Source organism: Chenopodium quinoa, unplaced genomic scaffold (assembly GCF_001683475.1).
Source record: "Chenopodium quinoa cultivar QQ74 unplaced genomic scaffold, ASM168347v1, whole genome shotgun sequence".
Lineage (NCBI taxonomy): Eukaryota > Viridiplantae > Streptophyta > Magnoliopsida > Caryophyllales > Amaranthaceae > Chenopodium > Chenopodium quinoa.
The window spans coordinates 4,069,635-4,082,440 of record NW_018744502.1 but is presented as its reverse complement, the minus strand read 5'-3'; positions in this window follow the sequence as shown (position 1 = coordinate 4,082,440).

The window sequence follows — 12,806 nt, the reverse complement described above, 5'->3', positions numbered from 1 at the left end:
TTATTCGAGAACATAAAACAATTAACAAAATTACACGATTTTACGCAAGTTAAGGTTCAGGAATTTACCTCAACAAGCTGTCGCTTGTAATTCTCTCTCCAAAATGCAAAAGCTTCCACCTTCGACTGAATTTAGGATGAAATGTCTGATTTCTCTTTTTAAAATTAAAAATTTAAATTTTTTTTCTGAGTTCATGTAGCAACCATGGAAATTTGAGATTAATTGGTTGAAGAAAAAAGGGTTAAGTGAGAAAGATGGAGGGAAATGGAAAAGGTTAACCTATTGTTTAGGTAGCCTGTAAAAAGGCTTGTTTTAAGAAGATGGAGGTATAAGGTGGGATTGTTTTCAAATTTCAAACAGGTGGGATTGTTTTGAGCAGAAAAGGCAAAGGTGGGATTATTAGTTTCCAATTTTTCTTTTCCTTTTCTTTCTTTCTTTTTTTTTTTTTTTTGCTCATTTGCAAAAATTGAGCAAATATGTCCAAATTCTTGTTCTTGTTTACTTACTATTCCAATTATGAGCTAAAAATAGACAAAAGTAAGCTTCTACATAACTATATTACACCACCAACAACAATAATAATTCCAAAAATTCAACCAAAATAAAGTTTTTCATCTTCCAAACAAACATAATTTTTACTCATTTAAATAGAAATGAGCAAAGTTCAATATTTATGTCACTAACTTTTAGTACAAGTTTTGCTCATTTATTCAAATGAACATATTTTATAAGGTACAACCGATTGTATGGTGCATGAAACTTATTACCTCATATATTACTTCATAAACGTACCTATAGAGTATGATATACACGAGTATATATATATATATATATATATATATATATATATAAAATAAATAATGATTTCAAATATAGAAGGATCTCATCACATGAGTCATGACAAAATGAGCACATACACATTAATATTCACCAGTATCGTGTATAGTGAAGCAATACCTTATACATAACATAGTTGTACTTGTACGAGCACTCCTATTAAAATACACAAAATTTGCATAAAAAAGATTAGAGTTGTCATTTGCAAAATTGCAAGCTATCCTCGACTGCATTACCAAGAAAAGGACATTGCCATTTTCAACAAAAACCACCCTTATTATTTTTTTTTTTTGAAGCACCCTTATTAATTCTTCCGCGTACTAATTTTTACTTTTATTTTTATTTTAATAATAGAGGTAGTGTATTATTAATTAATTATAATAACTACGAGTATTAATTAAAGTTAAAAACTATAGGTTATAATAATTGAGAATGTACTGTAATGTTTGCAAATGCATGCACAGCGCCGTTTGTGTGGGCGAACAATATGACGCCCAACATGGCGTAATGCCTACCGAAGCTTGACACATTAACCCCTGTTTTTTTTTTTTTTTTTTTTTTTTTTTACCTACATTTTCCCACATCTCGTGGACCAACTTTGTCCTCCTATTTCCTTCCTCCAACAATATTAATACTAGTGCAAAAGTGGGTAATTCTAAATTTCTAAATAGAATTAATTAATTGATTAATATATACTCCTAGTTAAGGAATATTATTACGAATTACTCCATTCGTTTCATAATAATTGACATAATTGTCAATGCATTATTTTCACTCTATATATATATATACTCTCCTCCGTTTTATAATAATCGCAACACTTTGAATGACACACATGTCAATACACAACTTTGACTATGAATATTTGTAATTATATATTATTAAGAAATATAAAAAGGTTAATATAATGAAAATATACTTTTTACCAATATATGAAAAAACATATGTTGCCATGAAAACACATACTTCCTCCATTCTTTTTTACTTGACCCGCTTTGACTTTTACACAATTTATCACCCCTCCTTTGACCGTCTTTTGTGGATAATAAAAGGAAAATTATATTCGTATAGGATCTTTTTAAATTCGTCTCAATAAGTATTATCATAATATATACTAACTTTTATAGTTTTTACTAATGAAAAATTAAAGTTATTGATTGTTAAAGTTTTGCATTGGCAATCGTAATAAGAGAAACAAGTCAAGTAAAAAAGAACAGAGAAAATAAATTTTAGGAAAAATTCATGGGAATAATCCCACCTTTGGGCCGTTCGTTTTTAATAATCTCACCTTTGAATTATTTTTTAATAATCCCACCTTTACCCCCAATTCTTTTTTAATAGTCCCAACCGGTCATTTAACCTGTTATAGCAAGTTACATGACACGTGTCGCAATCTAATTGGCCTAAAATATAAAACAAATTAAAAGAAAAAATTAAAAAATTATACTTAATTAATTAAGAAACTACTTGTTTCATAAAATTAAAAAAATAAAAAATCCCACCAGCCCAACCACCTTCCACGGCTGCCCACTACCACCAGCCCTCTTTCTCATCTTCTTATCTCTCATCAGATTATTCTCTCTCAATTGAATATAAATCAAGGAAGGTAATTTGATTAATTGCAATTTTTGTTTTTGCAATTGATTTCGACCAATTATACTATTCCATTGTTGTGTAATTTGTGGCCAGTTCATCAAATTGGAGGAATTTAAAAATTAGGGTGGGTGACCCTATTTAATTCGTAACGTTTGGCTAGTTTCGTCATGTACGTATATGCTCTCATCTCTTGCTGTTGATGCCGCCATTGTTGGAATTAGAGCTTTTTTCCCTAGATATAAGTTTTGATTTTGGGTGTTTTTATTTTTTTATTTTTTCTTAATTTTTTAGGGATTTTGAAATTTGGAAAAATAGGAGTTCTAGATTTGGAGAAATTGGAGGAAGAAAGTGAACATGGTGCCAGTCATATAACCGCATCGCGCGCTCTTGAGGTCTTGAGGACGACGGTTAGGGCGCGACGATGCTGGGGGCTGGGACGACGGTGAGACAGGGAGGTGGCTGGTAGTGGTTTTAATTTTATTTTATTTTTTTTCATGAGAAAAATATTAAAAATAATTAATTAATGTTATTTGCTAATTATCATTTCTTAAAACAAAATTAAAATTAAAACTTATTTTTTTGACCAATTACGCGGTGACACGTGTAAAATAAACTTAAAAAAAAATTTACCTCTTCAACCGGTTACTGGTCACCTGGGACCATTAAAAAAGAATGGAAGGTAAAGGTGGGATTATCAAAAAATAATCCAAAGGTGGGATTATTAAAAACGAACGGCCCAAAGGTGGGATTATTCCCATGAATTTTTCCTAAATTTTAATTAAAGTTCATTTAGAGCATGTTTAAAACAAGTGGCTGAATGACAATCAGATTCGAATAAAATTTGTGGTTGCAAATTGGTCATGAAATGGTTCAATTGGTTCCAAAGTTAAAAGCCTTGAACCCTGAACATTGGAAATGGTATTTCTTAGTAGAGGTGTCAAAATCACACCTGATCCGACCCATCCGAAATTGATTCGAAAAATATCCGATTCAGATTTGGACTCGCGTAGACATAATAATTTAGCATGACTCAACTTTAAAAATTGACCGACCCGACCTCATCAGACTCGATCCGATCATCCGAATTAACACCTCTATTTCTTAGCGTTGTCAAATTTCAAACCGAAACCGTTTAACTGCCCGAAACTAACCGATCAAATGAGAACCGAACCGATTAAAAATCGCTTTTTTAAAACCAAAAACTGACCCGAACCATATTTTAGTAAGCCCGCAACCGAACCGATCCGAACAATGTTAAACTGTATAAGAACAGAACCAGTTCTAAACTGAACTGAAATAAAATCGAACCGTTAACCCGAAACCGTTTTTAACCCAAAACTGTTTGAAGCGGGGTAAAGTCGTTTACACTGAACCGTTAACAAATCGCAACCCATTTGCACCAAACCGTGTACAAACCGAAGCGTTTATAAACCGAACTACTTACAAACCGAACTGTTTATGAACTGAATCGTTTATAAATCAAACCGTTTACAAACCGCTTACTATAAAGGGAACATTAAAATCACATTAAACGGAATTTTAAATGAAATCTAATTATGCTCACATGTTTACTATGGAGTAAACTTCTATTTTCCTGACTTTTTTTATGTAATTATGGAGTAAGAAAAATAATCTTCGTCTTCTCTTTAACAACATCATTAAAGTGCTTCATATTGTGCTCAGAATTATATTGGACAAAATCTGGCTTAATCAAATTCTTATGATGAATTATTGTAATTCTCGAAATTTTGAGAATAAGATGATTGCATCCTTTGATCTTTCAAAAACAAATTAAAGTCAATACAAAAACTATAATAAAGAATGTTAATAATAAATTTATCAATTAAAAAAGAAACTTGAAAAATTCTAGCATGAAACCAACCGACCCAAATGAGAACCGAATCGATTAAAAACCGATTTTTTGAAACCGATATCTGACTCGAACCGTATTTTAGTAAACCCGAAACCGAACCGATTTGAAAATGTTAAACCGTATAAGGACCGAACCCGTTAACGAACCAAATTGAAAAAAATCGAACCGAAATAGAACTAAACTGTTTCTAACCCGAAACCATTTGCACGGGATAAAAACCGTTTACACCAAACATTTAACAAATCGCAACCCGTATGCACCGAACCGTTTACAAGCTGAACCGAATTAAAACCGCTCAAGAATAAACTGAAACCGAACCAAATCGATAATAATTTGAACCGAATCGAAACCGACCCATAAGGCACTTGATGAAACCGATTTCGAACCGACCCGTATTCAAACTGAACCGGTTTCAAACCAAACTGTCAAACCATTTTGACAGTGCTAATATTTCTCGATTATTGGATGATTGTTTGCAAGTGTACTTTCGCGATGGTGATGAAACAAAAGATAGAAAGACAAAGATAAGATGGTTGTTAAGTTTAAAATAGGCGAATAGAGGGGAAGTGAGTAATTTCAAATGCATTGATGAAAATTTCAACTTTACCACATTAATTTTAAAGGTTTAAAGTTAATTTAGGCTTAACATGAAAGATTGAAATACATGCAAATTAAATATATAAGAACAAATAAATATATTAAGGAAAATTCTTAATGGTGACCTTCAATTTGTGCTACATGGAAATGGTGACCCTCTTGAAAATGAATTATACGAAATGACCTTATTTAAAAAATTTATCCCACTTATAACCTTATTTCATTAAATGATTATTAAATTTAACTATGGTTAGATTTATTCTTGAAAAAAAAAACTAAAATAATTAACCTAACCACCGAACCCAGAACCCGAACACCTCTAGATCGTTGAACCGAGACTCCGACCACCTCTAGACCGTCGAAATCAAAAACCCAACCATCATCCCTCCTGATCGCCGAACCCATACCCCGACCTTCTCAGACCGTCGAGCTCCGAACCCCGACTTCCCCTAGATCGCCGAATTACCTAGAACCCCAAACCCCGACCACCGATCCTCCCTCTCTCTCTTTCTTCTCCACACTCTCCTCCACCCTCTCTCTATCTCCCGCCTTCTCCCTAGAAAGAATCAAAACTTGAAACCCTTAACTTACCACCCCTCCTCGACCGAAACCTACCCTAAGGTGAAGCGGCCTAGGTTGGAGAAGAAATGGTTATAGGAGAGAGAGGGTAGTTGTGAGGTCAAGGTTCGGGTCTAGGCAGAGGAAAAGGTGGAGGGAATGGTTCGGCGGTTCAAGTGGGAGGTTCAGGTGTTTAGTGGCTCAGGTGAAGGGGGAGGTGATGCTGGCTAGGTCTGGTGGGGGATGAGGGTGGAGGTGGTGGCTGGGTTGGTGGTTTTTCTTTTTAGTTTAGTTATTTTAATTTTTTCAAAACTAACCATAGTTAATGTTTTTAACTAAATAACACTCTTTAATGTCATAGGTAAGATAAATTTCTTAATTGAGGTTATTTTGTATATAAAAAAAAAAAAAGGGGAGATCACCATTTCAGTGTCTCACTTTTACAGGGTCACCGTTGAGAATTTCCCATATATTAATGAATAATTTGGCCTAAAGTCACATATTTAATTTCTTTATTGTAAATGTTATTCTCCCCTTAAATAATTAACGCCTTTTTTTCTTTATGTTATTACTAGCTTTTTATGCACACGATGCATGCATGAATTTTCATGAAAGCCTGCATTTATAAATTAAAATCTACATCAATATAATGGTATGCTTTTTTATGTCAAATTAAAGCTTTAACAATTTAGTAAGCTTTAATGATATTAGATCATAGCGATCAAGGTTAAGAGAATAATAAATAAAGAATATAAAATTTATAAAAAGATCTAATTTTTTGGTAGTGTATATTGTATTATTTTATAGATGCTAGATTGTCAATATTTTCATATGATATTTCTTTTAGTAATAAGTCATAAATAAGTTTACATTGTGAACTGCTATTAAAACAATTCAAATTAAATTTTGGAACATCTCATGCATTGTGATGTTTTGAAATCGCATCAAAGACCGATTTAAAAGTAATTAAGGATAAAAAAATAAAAAATGTTAACTATAATGTGAAAATGTTATACATATCAAAATAACAAAAAACATCATATTTGTCTCTACAAAAAAAATTAAAAATAAAATAAAATAAATAACAATAATCAAAGAACTTGATTAATCATTAGGAGATTAAAAGCACAATTATGAATATATTAAGTAGATTGGGATTGAAAACTTGAAAATGAAGCGATAATTTTAAAAGGGTAATAACATGTGTTATTGTGACTGTGAAATAAAATGAAACCAATTACAACCCTTAAAAAAACCACCTATTACAACCAAAAATAATAGAGTATTGTAGACACCTGATTGTGTCTCCCCAAAAACCAAACTCGGTGATTTGTACCTTTCATGTCTTTGATTATCGAGTTAGGTGAAGAGTTGAAGAGTCTCGTGAATTTCCTTTAGCCCTGAACATTTCTAACCCTTTCCTTAAATGTTTTAATCCAAAATCATTCATTTCGTGTCTTTAAATCCAAAATCATTCATTTCGTGTCCTTAAAATCATTCATTTCATATCCTCTTTATAAAACGTTCAAACCAGTTTATTTTGGTCCATAGTCTAGTTCCAATAATTAGGTATTTGGATGGAGTTTGAAAAGAGCTTTCCAGCGATATATTATAAGCCCAAATCCGACTTATAACGAAGAACTTATGGCCAAAATACTAAATTGTGCCTAAACCGAGCCTTACCTACGACCCAATGACCATGTGGCGGGTCCATTAACCTTAACATCATTCTTAAACCAATTAGGATTTATTATGAGCTTCTAGAATCCTTTAGAAGGTTGTTTTCAATCCTAAATCCCTTAGGATTTGTTATTAGCTTCTGGAATCTTCTAGAAGGTTCTAGTTTATCCTATTTTTGAAAGGATAAAGACTTAAGAATTTACATCGAATAAAACATTTGTTTTTCAATGATTTTAATTCTGATAAAATTAGAATACGTACGGATATTCGATTAACCCAATTTAATTGGAAGTCATATTCTGTACGGATTCTATCTTTTAAAAATATCGCTGAGTAATAGAAATATCGCGTCGTGATAGCGTATGTTTTACTCCGAGTCAAATTCTGACTCTTTTTTGATCTTCGACCCTCGTTTTTCCCTATAAATAGAGGTCGTTTTACCTCGTCTTCAATCATCAACAAGTTTGATCACCAACAATTATCATCTCTTCCCCCTTCTAAGCTAAAAGCTTTTCTTTCTCTCTTTCTTTCTTTCTAGCCTTAGCCTAGCCCAAACACAACCCAACACCTTCTTGATATCATACACCATACTTCCTTCACGAGCTTTGAATACTCCAAGCCAATCTCGTAGTTGCCTTCAACCTCGACGTGAAAGGTTGATACCCAAATCTATATTTCAATTCTTATTTGATTTATTTGTTTGATTTAATCTTTCTTAAAGTTACTAACGTGTGTATTGTTTTGATAGAAAGAGATACGAGGCATCTAAGTGAGTAGATCTACTATCCTTATTCCTCACTTTTGATATAGAAATCATGCTTAGAATATTACTTTGATTTCTAGTACCATGATAGGATGATTTTATGATTTCTAGTATCATGTTAGGATGCTTTTATGATTTCTAGTATCATGTTAGGGTGTTAATTAATATTTCTAATATCATACTTTCTAGTATCATGTTTAGGCTAATGCTTTGATTATGATTTTTAGTGGCATGCTAGGGTTTGTTATTAATCTGTTTAGTATCATGCCTAGGATCTTGCTAATCATATTTTGATATTGTTATTATGATGATGATTGTTGTGTCAATTAATTATTATGTTGCTTGATTATTCATAATTTATTGTTATTGCTTGATCACACCCTTTCTTGCAGATTTAAAGGGAATTTGTACTTGAAATCATGCCTAATGAGATAATTAATAATTTGTTCTAGGCTTAATATGATTTTAATTCAAGTGATCGCCAATAATAGACTTATTTGTGCATTAATAATCAACCAACATAGATTAAACAGGTTTTGGGTTAACTTGTTGTTTGTAAGTTGATCGAAAAGCGCACATGAATATTATAAGAATTAAGTAGAGGCCGATTTAGGGCAAGTTTAATCTCTTTTAGGTTGGAGTAGTAGCATCATTCCCGAATATCCAGTCATGGTTCCGGACCACTATGAAGTTAGCGATCTCCGTGATCGTGAAAGGGGTGTAACCTTCACGCCCGTGAACGGTTCACAAGTTCCTAAAACTTGTTGGTGACTCTTTTATCTCTAACTTCTCTCCCTTTGGACGCCACCATATTTAAATGCATGATCATAGTGGGGCTCAAAGTTAAAGTTCGAAATATTCCCTACAAGTACAATATTCGATAAAGTAAATGTGTAACATAATAATAATACATTAGAGAAAGAGAAGAAGAGAGATATGGTCTTTTGAGTGTTTAAGTTAGAAGGGGTTGAAGTTGAGTTTATATAGTAGAGAGTTTTTACTTATCTTTGACTTTTTAAGAGGTGATTGAGGAGATAAGTTTAGAAATGTTTCTCGGAATTTAGGTTGATTATTGAAATTATCTAATTTTCTTCTAAAGTCCAATTTGATGCATAACTTCCTACCTGTGAATATGTGATACCTCTCTTCTTTCTCCTCTATTCTTTCTGGAAAAAAAACCCTAGACTCCATTGTTAATTTTGAAGGGGCTTTTGTCGGTTTTTACTGGTGGAAAGCCCCAACCTTTGTTTCTTTAGATTTTTTGTTTGTTATTTTAGTTTTATAATAATGATTTATCCCACGAAAGAAAGAGTTTTCGATCTCCTTCGAAAAACAAAGTTTTTTTGATCTCATTCGAAAAACAAGGCTTTTCGATCCTTCGAAAGACAAGGTTTTTCTTCTCTTTTCGAGAGGGAACTTTTTCGGCTTTAAATCCGGGATAATAAATCTGATGGATTGCCATGACTTTGTTTCGCTGGTGAAAAATTATGCGAGTCGCAAAGGTTGTCTCTCCAACAAGGCTATCAGCGATATAAGCGGGAGATGTTCCGCATTGCAAGATCTGCTTGACGATCGTAATTTTTATGAAGGAATTTTTTTTTATTCAAATTATGTATTTGCCGAATTCGATTATCTTTGTAGATGTTGTATGACTTTTTTTTTTATTAATGAATTAATTTTACTATTCAAATTAAAAAAAAAAAAAAAACTAATTTTCTTCTAATTTGATCATTATGAATAAAATTATGCCTGATTTAATATGGGCAAACTCCAAAATTTTAAATTGATTGATTGAATGAAGTTAATATTTATGTATTAATCGATTACTTGTACTAAGATGTATAAATTAAAAGGCTTAATTCTGTTTCTTAGATGTAAATAAATAATGTAATTCAAGTAATTGATTGCCATGTTTTTTAGACATGATTCTTATATTTGTTGATTGATTGAACTTTTCCTTTTTCTTGACTGATTGATTGACCTTTTTTTTCGTTTATCATTATTATTATATATATCTATCTATAATCTATCTACAGTAAGCCCAAGGCACTACATGCTATGATGACATGTGGCATCGGCATGACATGGCGCTACATAAAGTCTTCTTATAAAAAACTAAGGTGTTTTGAGGTTTTGTTGATGTCCTTCGGGAGCCTTACAACACTGAATATAGCCCTCCGGATATACTACACCTGCAAAACAACAAAAGCTCCTGCGTAGTGGAGTTTCACCTCCGAAGATTAAGTTAGTACTGGAAAGAAGGTAATAATTGTTGTAAGGTAAGATATATGTGAGAGTAATTTCCCCTGTTTTCGTGTGAATGTAATGAATGTGAAGGAATCTTTACTGATCATGTATGAACAATATTTATAGTCTATGGGAGTGTATGCCTTTTAGGTTATTTTAACCTAAGTAGATTGGATGTGCCATTTTTATAGCTCATCGGGAATTGAGCCTAAGCCCCTTTTTACCCTTATGATGCGAGTACGTGACACGTGTCATGCCTTGATTGGCTCTTAGAGCTCTGATCTTAGGGGACACGTGTCACTGCACTATTGGTCCACGTGTCTAGGGTATTTTTACCCTAAACATAAGGCGTGACATGGAACCTAATAATGTTTAACCTACTTGAAAATCTTTTCCTATGCGTAACCTCTCGATAATAATGTTTAATGTAATGAAAAACTTCATATTTAAATAACCTCCCTATTTAATTTTTTCTAACTCCTTAGTAATTGCACAATAAAATTAAATTTAATTAGCAAGAAATTAATCATACTAATGGTGGTTCCTTGGATGTTAAATTCTAAGTTTAATAAGCATCAAGCAATTAAAAGAATAATATTTCATCATTTAATTTGATTTTGTAACGTAAAATTTACCAGCTAGTAATCTTATTCTTCTGTTTCTCTTAACTCATACATACATTAAAAGAAATTGCATGCTAAGAGTTGGTTTTTTTTTTTTTTTTTTTTTTGGTGTACTTTTTCCCTCTATCTTTATTTTATTTAATTTGTATTGGCTTGGGTTTTGAGTATAAGCCTATAATTTATGATTCTCATTCATAATATGCAGGTAATACAATTTCAATTATTCTTGTGAGTATGTGCTTATAATTTACATCATTTCTCATTTATACTATGAAGGTGGTATGTTTCAATTATTCTTATCTTACACTTAAGGCAATATTTCTCAGGTGGTACATTGTACATTCAATTGAAATTTCATTATAAGTTACATAATATTCACTCATTATCTTTTACAAAAATTTAAGTCTTTTTTTTTCTTTTTTTTTGTGCATTTAATCAAATGTAGTACAGTTTTAGAGTATTATTATTTATTAATAGTATAAATATTTAAATAATAACCATATGATTCTTTCTATTGATGCAAAAAAAAAAGAAAAAAGTATTATTATATATTCATTCACTTATTATTGTTGAAAATTAACCCTATCTAATTTAATCTTAGGAAATTTTGTCAGAAACAACCTTTTATACACTATTTTATGAGAATTGAAACAACCTTTTAAATATTTTTTTCAGCAAATTAAAACTTTTAACAAATTTTTTTTTTTTTTGTAAGATGAAACCTTACTTCATTTTCCTACATTGACCAAGGCTTTTTTGACGTTGACTCTCACGTGCAAGTCACGTTGCTGCATTTTAGGCAATTTGCACACTCTTCTTCTTCCCATTTATATTTCCATCTTCTTCTTCCCCATTTCAATTTCTTCTTCTACATTTCCTCTCTAAATCTCCATCTTCTTCTCTTCATCAACTCCTCATTACACTTGCATTAGTCACCTATTTTACTCCCCTTTTCAATTTCACCTTGAATTTATCTCTTTACACCGTCATGTTCATCATCATTATAATGATATAAAATTTTCCTATAGTTCAGCACAATAATCAAGCAATTAGAGGGAAAATTTAGATGAGTTCTTTTTTTTGGGAAGCCCAACCCCCCTAGCTATTAACGCCTTCCCACCATTAATGATACTTCTCATTATTTTAAAAAATTAGGGTTTATGAGGATAATACCTTTGAATTGAACGCCCTCTCAATGTTATAAGTAAAATCAATGTGATACAATAAATCCTTATATATTATGGAAGCCAATATTAGAGGTGAATTGAGAAAATATTAACATTTAAAGCAAAATTTTAGTTTGTGAAAATTTTTCATTATTAAAGGAGTTGGAATTGGGGCAAAAGAGAGTTGGATTGGAAAGAGAAGATTGATGCAATCGTAGAGAGTAGAAGATGAAAATGAAGATAAAAAGGTTGGTGGTACTATGGTGTAAGAGGATATAAAGATGAAAATGGGTTTTGGAGAAGAAAAGAAGTGCAAATTGAAGTATAAGAGTGCAATTAGCACGTAAACATCGGAATAGGCTGGTCAACATTGGAAATTAAAGTAACGTTTTGTCTTACAAAAAAAAATGTTTAAGGTTTTAACTTGTCATAATTTTTTTTTTTTTTTTAACTTGGGTTTCCCACTGCCAGTCCCAAGTTTGGATAAAAGAGGAGGGTTACGGTAGGTTAGTGACAACCAGTGTAAAATTTTGTCACATCGCTTGATATGAGCCACAATGATTGAGAGTAATACTAGGATTGATGTCCTCCTGGAAAGTCATCATATTCGTTCATGTAGCCAACCCCACTTATGGGATTAAGACGTTCAAACAGGAAAAAAAAGAAGAAGAAGAGAAGAAGTTTATGACAAAAAGTTCTATATAAAAGTTTGTTTCTTATTTATATTCCTTAATTTTATAATGATCCGAGACATTGTTTGGACCAATAATTAGTATATATTTGAAAGAAAAAGGGTTAAGGACATCTCGGGGAGACCACAACTTCTGTCATTGATTTATATAATACAGATATTTTATACTACTAAC